The 9,570-nt window shown below is 44.8% G+C and overlaps 1 protein-coding gene across 2 annotated transcripts in view; it reads right to left on the reverse strand.

Annotated features, from left to right (window-relative positions):
* Nucleotides 1-8,161, reverse strand: part of SERTM2 (serine rich and transmembrane domain containing 2) — a 50,590-nt gene extending 42,429 nt beyond the window's left edge. Inside the window, exon 1 of one of the 2 annotated variants that reach the window (XM_088482915.1) lies at nucleotides 7,899-8,161. The gene's annotated coding sequence lies outside the window, so the exon portion shown is untranslated. Of the gene's footprint in view, nucleotides 1-7,875 lie in introns of both variants that reach the window. The other variant, XM_088482913.1, reaches the window with a different exon arrangement.
* Between the last annotated feature and the right edge of the window lie 1,409 nt (nucleotides 8,162-9,570).

Below are 9,570 nucleotides of genomic sequence, written 5' to 3' on the forward strand. Positions count from 1 at the left end.
GGAAGAGTCAGGGGAGAGATGGGGAGACCAGGAGATGCTGGGGATAAAAGAAGAGGAAACTACAAGTGAGAATGATAATAAGCAGGAAAATTGACAGACCCAAACAGTGCCCCCTGCCCTGCGGTGCCCTGTGCTATGGCACTGGTCGCGCTACCCTAGTTACTGCCCTGCAAGGAGCATGCCCCAGCTCCCACTGCGCGCACCATGCACACTAGGCATGACGTGCATGCATGCTCCACAGTGATGGGACAAAAGAGGACCGGAAACAGGAAGTAAGTGTAAGTAAGAGGGGCGGAGAAAGTGGCGTAAGTTCAGCAAAGATGCCCGGAGGCAAGTTATAATTTGGTGCCCCCCCATCAAAGCCGCTGACACTGTAATGTAGCAATGTGCATGCAGACAGAATATAGATAGACGAAGACAGCAGCTGATGGTCTGACAAGGAGCTCTCCACTAGTGTATGGTGGCTTCTCAGGTGCCAGGAAGGGGTGCCGTGTGTTGGGCGGCCGTGATGGTACACGCCCTAAGTTGGCTGAATATGTTCTAGACAATGGAGGAGGTGCCCCTTCTGAGCTGGAGCCTGGTGGCAGGCGCCTCCATTGTCTCCCATAGTTTTGCCCCTGGGCGGAGACAGGAGGGGTTTATGCGACTGAGGTGACCCAGCAGGTGCTAGGTCCAGGTCCATTTAATTTCTAGTAGTCTCATATACCCTTATATACTATATGGAGCAGGGCCGGACTGGGACTAAAAAGAGGCCCTGGCATTTCAAGAGCACACAGGCCCACCTCGCGTCAGCATCAGGCTCCAGGCAAAGACTCCTCCCCTTACTATTCATGACCCCTCCCACTTCTTAAAACAACATTCAAGCAGTGGCGTAACAAGGGTATTTAGAACCCAGGGCAAATTTAAAAATGGAGACCCCCCCTATGTGCGCATCAAAAAAATGGATGTGGTCACTCAAAATGACACACACCACTTTCTCATCACTATGAACATGCCTTTCCATATGCACTTTAACTAGTGTTCACTCTAGCTCCGGTGGCAGGCAGGGCGCTGGAGCTAGAGAAGGCACTTCTGTGCGCGCGTGCCCGAAAAGGGGACATGGCCATTGCAAAGGGGGCATGTCTATAAGACGCGTCCCCTTTTCAATGCTCTTGGGGGCGTGCCCGGCACTTACGGACACGCCGGGCATCCCCCTTATATAGTGCCCCACATGCACCAAGAGTCTATTCTCCGGGTCACCGCACATTTCCCCACCCGCGAGACACTGCGACCCGCGGGTGAAGACGGTATCCGCAGGCTGTGAGGGCAGGGTGCTTTTTGCCCTCCAGGAGGGCAGGGCGTCGCGCCCGACTAAAACAGCCTAGCAGGAACGCTACTTAACCCCAGTAGTGCCCCTTATACAGTACCCCCAGTATGCAATGTCCCCAGTTGTGGTCCTTCTGATGCAGGCCCCTAGTAGTGCCCCTTATACAGTACCCCCAGTAGTGGTCCCCTATGCAGCCCCCCACTAGTTCCCCTTATACTGTACCCCCAGTATGCAATGCCCCCAGGAGTGGTCCCCCTTATGCAGCCCCCCATTAGTTCCCCTTATACAGTGCCCCCAGTAGTGGTCTCCCTTATGCAGTGCCCCTTATATAGTGCCCCCAGTAGTAGCCCCCCCAATGCAGTGCCCCAGTAGTGGTACCCCCTATGCAGTGCCCTTTATATAGTGCCCCCAGTAGTAGCCCACCCCCCATGCAGTGCCCCCAATAGTGGTCCCCCTTATGCAGGCCCCCAGTAGTGGTCCCCCCTATCCAGTGCCCCTTATACAGTGCCCCCAGGTGTGGTCCCCCCTATGCAGTACCCCCAGTAGTGGTCCCCCTTATGCATGCCCCCAGTAGTGATCCCCCTATTCAGTGCCCCCAGTATTGGTCCCCCCAGTGCAGTGCCCCTTGTAGTAAGTCCCTTATATTGTGCCCCCAGTAGAAGCCTTCCCCCAGTAGTAGTCCCCAGTAGAGGTCCCCCCTCCTGATACAGTGCCCCCAGCAGTAGTTCCCCCCCAGTAGTAGTGCCCCCCCAGTAGACATCCCCCCCAGTAGTGGTCCCCCCGATGCAGTGCCCCCAGCAGTAGCAGTAGCCCCTCCAATAGTAGTCCCCAGTAGAAATATCCTACCCCCCCCCATGCTGTGCAGATACAAACATGTAAAAAAAAAATACAATTACCTGAAGCCACAGTTTCCGCCGCCGCACGTCAGTCCTCCCGGGCTGGCGCGCTCTGCATTATAGGAGAGATGTCATGATATCTCTCCCGTTACCCACTGCAAGAGCTGGAAGGCGGTACTCATGAGTGAGCTCCAGACCGGCTCTTGCAGTGGGCGCAGCAGCCAATGAGAGTCTGTCTGACTCTCATTGGCTGCTGATTAACACACACATCGCTGCCGCACGGCGGCGATGTGCGTGCAGCAGCCATCCTCAAACCCGGCCGCCACTCGCGTAATGATGTCATGACGGCCCGCGTCATGACATCATCACGCAATGATGCGGCCGCGGCGAGAGGTGAACCCAGTCGGGTAAGCCTGTGCTCACCCAGACCGGCCCATCTGGCCATCGGCCCTTCTGGCATTTGCCAGAAGTGCTCGGTGGCCAGTCCGGCCCTGATATGGAGGAAAATTAAATTATATGGCCATAATGGCACATAAGGCTATATAGCACATACTCACTATCTGGTTACATGTATGACTGTATAGGAGTGTTCTTGCTTTGCTGTGGCCTGTAATGCTATATGGAGATATACTGATCATGTTTCAGCATATGCACTGGAAGGAACACTTGTGATGTATGTACATAGTTTATTTTGCCATGATGTGCACATTATACTGTATTTATATTTTTCACACACTGTCTAATTTAAAAAAAAAATTATATATTTATTATCGATATCACTAATATATTTTCTAAAGCTGTGAAACAAAAGTCTCCAATGTTTATAGATTTTCCTGGCTCCTCTATACCTTGGAGTCTCCCTATGTTAATGAGGGAATATGTAACCCATCAGGTTTGCAGAATGCAGTAGTAACATACACTTTACACTCTTACATAGTAATATTATATTGTATACTTAAATAACTGTATGGTGATAGGATTTATAACCTATAAACAAATAAATGCTTCTGGCAACGAGAGTATAATTATCCCCTGCACACAGACTCTTCCCAGGTGTAGCTTTTTGCAGAACCTGATGAAGACCCCATGGGGCCTCAGACGACATACTGATTTGTCTCCTCCCCCCTCCACTTGTAAAGAAACAACACATAAAAATGTGTTTGAATAATCTGTCCCTGCAGCACCCACTGGCCCCTAGGCAGAACTTAGGTTGACTAATGGATAATGAGGCTTTGTGTTCTAGAACAGATGCTGGCAACCTCTGGCACGCCAGCTGCTGTGGGACAACATATCTCAGCATGCCCTTTAACAGTTTTATCATAATTTAACAGTAAAACTGTGGCTGGGCATCCTGAGATGTGTAGTTCCACAGCATATATATAACAATACTGTAAGGCATATCTATGCTACAACATATATACTATTTGTTAAGCTACATCTGTAGCCACACACAATCTATATTTGTATACGAATTTACATTTGATATGGGGATTGTGCTGTGACGCAGGATATTTCTGTTCATATATATATTTTTTTTAATAATGATTTGAAACAAATCCCACCAATGGAATTATTCCATCAGTTGTCAGGAACATAAGCAGTGTAACTTGGAGATCTCAAATGGGAAAAATAAGGACAACTCTTGGAGAACTCGATGTTTTTGGAAGTCAACATAAGGTACATTTACTAAGCAAGCAGCGCTTCCAAAGCCACCTTGTCTTCATCAGTTTCATCTGCTTGCTTTATACAGGCAATAATATTTAAAATAAATATACCTGGTTTTGTATTTAATAATTATTTCTCCTTTAAATCCAGTGTCCGAAACTGGTGAAAGTAAAACGGTTTTGAAAAGCACAGCTTAGTAATACCTCTTTTCCACCAAAAACCCAGGTCCGACCTGGGTTTTTAGACATGGTTCCAACCCTGGTCAGACCCAGGTCAGAACCATTTACACTGCACCTTTGATCTGGTGTTACTCCCAGGTCAGCCCTGTTCACACTGAACTCAGGTCTGCCCTGCTAAACCTGTGAGGTCATAAAAAGTGGTGGTGAATGCTCCACAACCACCAATCAGCTCATTTTAGGCATGACCCAGGTCAGATAACCCAGGTTGCATCGTTTACACTGCACCATTATCCAGGTCCATCCTGGGTCCAACCCTGGTAGCTACCTGGGTTGGGTTGCTGGGTCACTTGACCTGGGTTATTTTTCAGGGACCCTTTTACACAGCTGCCACCTGGGTAGACCCAGCAAAAACCCAGGTTTTTGCTCTGGTGTAAAAGGGGTATGTTCACCCAAAGGAGCTGGAGACTAGTGGTCAATAGTAAATTGGTGCCTATCAGATACATTATGGGACTAAACTGTTTTACACTCTCACATCATTCACTTTGCACCAAATGCTGTGAGAGTGTAAAACAGTTTTGTAACAACAATAAGTAAAAGTAAATGAAATGTGATACATTTGCTAGTTAGCTAAAAGATCTAAGGGCCCGATTCAGAGATGGACGCTAATACAATCGCAGCTGCATTTTTATACGCAACGTAACTGCGAAAATATGCTGATGTCAGCAAAGATCACCTGAGCATAAATACGACCACTGCTGCCTTCTTACATGCGTGCGTGCGACGACCGCAGGCTCGGGCGCTCTTCTCTCACGCAGAGGGCTCTCGTGCTGCGTATGCACTCGCAGTGGCTAATTATGCATGCCCATATAACAGCGTTTAAATGGACATGCACAGCTGCGTGTTTTTGCCACACCCCTGTCACCACCCCCAAATGCTGACAACCTGTTAATCACTGCGCAATGTATTGCGAAGTGCATCCGTAATCGCAATGTGAACGCAATACACGCGCATGAGCAATGGTAAACAATCGTTTGATCTGCGTATGTAATCGCCATTGTGTTCATCTCTGAATCAGGCCTTAAATTACTAATAAAATATCGAAGCTTTCAAATCATTAATTTTCTATATTAGGGCCATATTTCTTGGTTTACAAAGGTGTCTCAGTAATTTGTATGCAACCAGGAATTTCCTAAATATATAATAATTACATCCATTATCTTTAAATCACACTTGTTATTTTTATTTATAATGGCTTAACTTTCATGTATTATGAGTAGATAATGATTAATTAGGGGCCTATTTATCAAGCATCTTTTTCATAATTATGTAGAAACTGCTGTTTCTGCGTAATCTTTTGAATTGTTGTTATGTACTAATAGACTAATGAATGAGATTTCACAGAAGGCTAATTAGCACTGCAGACCCATTATTATCAATGTGGACTACAGTCTAACTCCTACAGTATGTACCAAACTCTGTTCCCGTAAGTTTATGCCATACTCGGATGGTGTAAATCGCTTTAATCCTATGAAAGCAATCTCGCAGAAGAGTAATCTTACGATCTCTCTCCCGCAGTCTCCGGCAGACTCCAGAATCTGACACTGTGCACAAGCGCAGTGTCAGATTCCCCCAGAGGAGTCTTTCACAAAAGTGTCCCAAAAAATGACACGCAGGGACAGCGGTTACCACTACTGCTATCCCTACAAGTTACAGTTAGTATATAGCTAGGATATTTTCATTCAAAATGATAATATCCATCGCGATATGGACTGATTATTGCAGCGATTATTAATGCACGGGCCCTTTAATCATAAACCCATGGTATAAGCCTGAATCTTCTTGTGAAATATGGGCCTGATTCAGACCCGCTCGCTAGATGCGTTCGCACGCAGCTGTCAGCTGCCAAAGTATGCAAATCCCGTAATTGCACGACAAGACATTAGCACACCCACTATGTCTTGGCGTGCGATCGCGGTTTGTATTTAGGCGCCCACCAGCCTGTCCCAAGACACTCACTTTCCCTTAGTTATGAAACAATCGGTAACATCGAGTAACATCAGACCCATACGCAGCACTTGTGGCTGACCATAACCTACCGCAAGCTCTGCGAGTGCTGCAGTGTGTACTTTAGCCATGTGACGTGTATGCTGACACTACGTCTTAATTATGTACGCCCCTGCAACGGCGTTCAGATGCACAGACACGCCTACGTCTGCACCACCACACCCCCGTTTCCATGGACCATCCCATCACCACCCATAAACGGCTCATCCTGTCACGTTTGTGCACAAGGGGCGATCGCTTCGTGATCGCAGTGACTGATTCGCGCATGCGCACTGCATCTTATACACATGCGCAGATTGCAAAAATTGGCAGGCTACGTGCGAATGCATCCTAGCGAGCAGGTCAGAATCAGGCCCTATGTTCTATAAAGTGTAATGTTACTGTCATTCAGCCCACACTACTCTGCATTGACTGGCATATCGTATATAAATTACTGATTCATTTCTCTAATTTCACTTAGAAGTGATGAGGTGTACTGTAAGTGGAGCACAGCTCTGTTGGTCTTTAATATACCCACTCTCATTATTCAAAACACCTACTACAGTACCTTCATGTTCTTAAAACTGACATGTAGAATTACATTGCAATCTACATCTCAATTATTATAGACTGCCAGTCTTGTTATGTTATACAGTTGGAAACAAAGCCCCAGCTGAACACAGCTGTCTGCTGTACGTTCCAACAAAATGTAATAAAATGCTGAACCCTAATAAAGAATTTGACAAGCTGGCATAGTCAGAGGAAGTGTTTGTATGCCTTATAAAAGCCTTCACCCATAAATCAGGATGGCTTGTTCCAGCTACTTCTGAGTTATGGCTTTCTCTGTTCTGCATGCCCTCCAGAATTATTTGCTGTCAGATTTAGCTGATGATTGAGCACCCGCAATCTCTCTAGTGCATATTACCATGGCGTTAAATAATGCTCAGTTACACGAGTGCCTGCATATAAAATGTCACTTTAGCCTATATTGTAGATAGCAGGAACATATTTACACTTTATTGTTCTACATAAATGATATCACTTTACTATTACTAATGTTTTGTTCAACTTCTCTTTTTCTATATTTTTCAATCAACGTAGGATTTAATAACTGAACGATTTACTTAACATTGGTACAGTATTAACAATAGAGTAATCTGTGAAAGCATGCAATAAGAGTGTTTTATGAAATGTATATGCAACATAAAACACTGCAGTGTGTGTATACTGTATATATATACATATATATATATATTATATATATATACACTTTAGTATTACAATCTGAAGAAGAGATGGTAGAAATTGAGTGTTACAGCATGAGCACCTCTGAGTGTTATATTCCCCTTAACACATGGGGTCATCAGTGTTAAACACTAACATGTATGCTATATATGTATGTTGTTATACAATAACTATACCTGTACTGTGTTTACATATTTACTGTAGTAATCTTTGATTAGACAACACAGATGAATATTTGGATGCTTTATCAAATATAGTAAACATATCATACATTGCAGTTGTGTTAATTATCCCCAGCTACTTTACCGTTCAAAAATATATTTAAACATTGACAAACTACCTGGGTTGCATAAATTACTTATTAAAAGCATTTAAAGTGACCTATAGTAGTGTCTGGGTTAGCTGTGCACTGTGCATGGCCAAACAGAACAGATACCTGATGCTCCCACAGGTGTAGCTGCACATTGCTCACGGCAAGTGACAGTTCCTTACCACTGACCTTGGGCCAGTATATCCCAGCTTATATAGTCTCAGACACCATTTCACTTATCAAAACACAGTAAAGGTAAAAATGCTAAACAGAAGTATATCTAATATTTACCTTGTAGAGTAAGACATATTCACCTGGAGTCTGTGCATGACAATATTGCTGATTCCCAGTTGTGCAGTAATTATCTCCAATGTCATGATGAAGAGAACTTTTCCTTTTTGATCACAGGATCCTTTTTATACTAAAATAATGAAAACAATATCACTCTTCTTGCATAAGCCACCTCCCAGTCCTGCCAGGTTGCCTCCTTGTCATAGTGGCTTGCTTTGATTATTCCAGAGGAATCTGCTTCCAGTAGACTGGAGATGTGTATATGCTCCTGTCTGCTGACTGGACGCTGAAGTGGTGAATGCTGTGAATAAGTTCACTTGTTCTATGCTCCTAGTCAGGGAAGAAATCTGACAGCATTAGCTCCACCTCATTAGGAGACAGGGATGCTGAGGAGCATTGGGAGAGCAGAGGGGAGGAGGTGGAGGCAGGCGCGGAGGAGGAAAGGAGGAAAAAAAAGAAAACAGATGATCTTGCAAATTACAAGCAGAAATAGTTTCATTTATTTTTCCTATTAACCTTTTATTGTTTTAAGCTGATAGCTGTAGATCAATTGCAGTGTTCAATATATGTGAGAACTTCCTGAAATCAAATCTGCACAGTGTCTGCCAGGAAAGGGTTACGGAAGCTGAAGGTCATTGCAATTTTTTAGGGGTAAATGAATGTCAGGTCTTGTTAAACCTCAAACAATTGCAATCTTGGAATTGTTCTCATCTTAGTGATCTCTTTTTATTCTAAAGTAATACCCCTTTCACACTACAAGCATTAATCCGGGTTATTGTACGTGAACGCGCAGCAACCCGGGTTACTGTGCAGTGTGAAAGGGACAGGTTGTAATAAGCTAGGTCGAGAGACACAGCATTTCCACCCTGGTCACGAGAAGGGTTGAACGCGTGTTCAACCCGGCTCGCGGTGCAGTGTGAACAGGTAACCGGGGTTGATGCGACCCAGGACCCGTTCACTGCATAAGAGCTGACACTTGGAGATGAGATCATCTACAAGCGCCGGATCACCACGTGATGGCGGTGACGTCATCGATCCGGCATTAGTGCTGCCAGTCTGAAAGGGGTCGCACCCAGGATGGTCGCGTGAACAAAATCCCGGCTTGGACCCGGCATATCGATGTGAAAGGGGTATAAGGAGAGCTGGGGTTATTCAGTGGTGGCAAGAAAACTGCTCAATACCTGCGTTAATCAATAAAGCTTTTATTTTAATAATTAATAAGTTGTTACTATCCTTGCTGCATATGATCTTTATGGGGAATAATAAAGTATTAAGCAACCAGCAGGAGTAATACAATGCATATGGAAAGGAAAAGGCCCAGTACCTTACATATTATCAATCTCCCTATAAACGGAACAAATTAAACTTCAATTATTAGCTTATCAGCTCCAGAAAACATGGATTATTTTCAACGACGTGGAGTTACAGTACTTATATAATTTTAACATAAGTAACTGTATTTCTCATTTAAGAGTTACATTTGTTGAATACGTGCAGCAGACAAAAAAACACACAATAAATAAAATAACGCTCATATCCTATGGATGCACTGCAGTTCCTTATCAAAGCAGTAGCTTAGGGGCTGTCAAACAATAACCCTCCCTCCTGTGGTCTGTGTAAGTCTCTGTCATTGTGTCCCTCTCCCTCTCCTGTAGCTGTAGCAGGTGCAGCTTAAAGGACTCAAACACATCAATG

This window comes from Taudactylus pleione, unplaced genomic scaffold (assembly GCF_031769625.1).
Source record: "Taudactylus pleione unplaced genomic scaffold, aTauple2 ptg000296l, whole genome shotgun sequence".
NCBI lineage: Eukaryota > Metazoa > Chordata > Amphibia > Anura > Myobatrachidae > Taudactylus > Taudactylus pleione.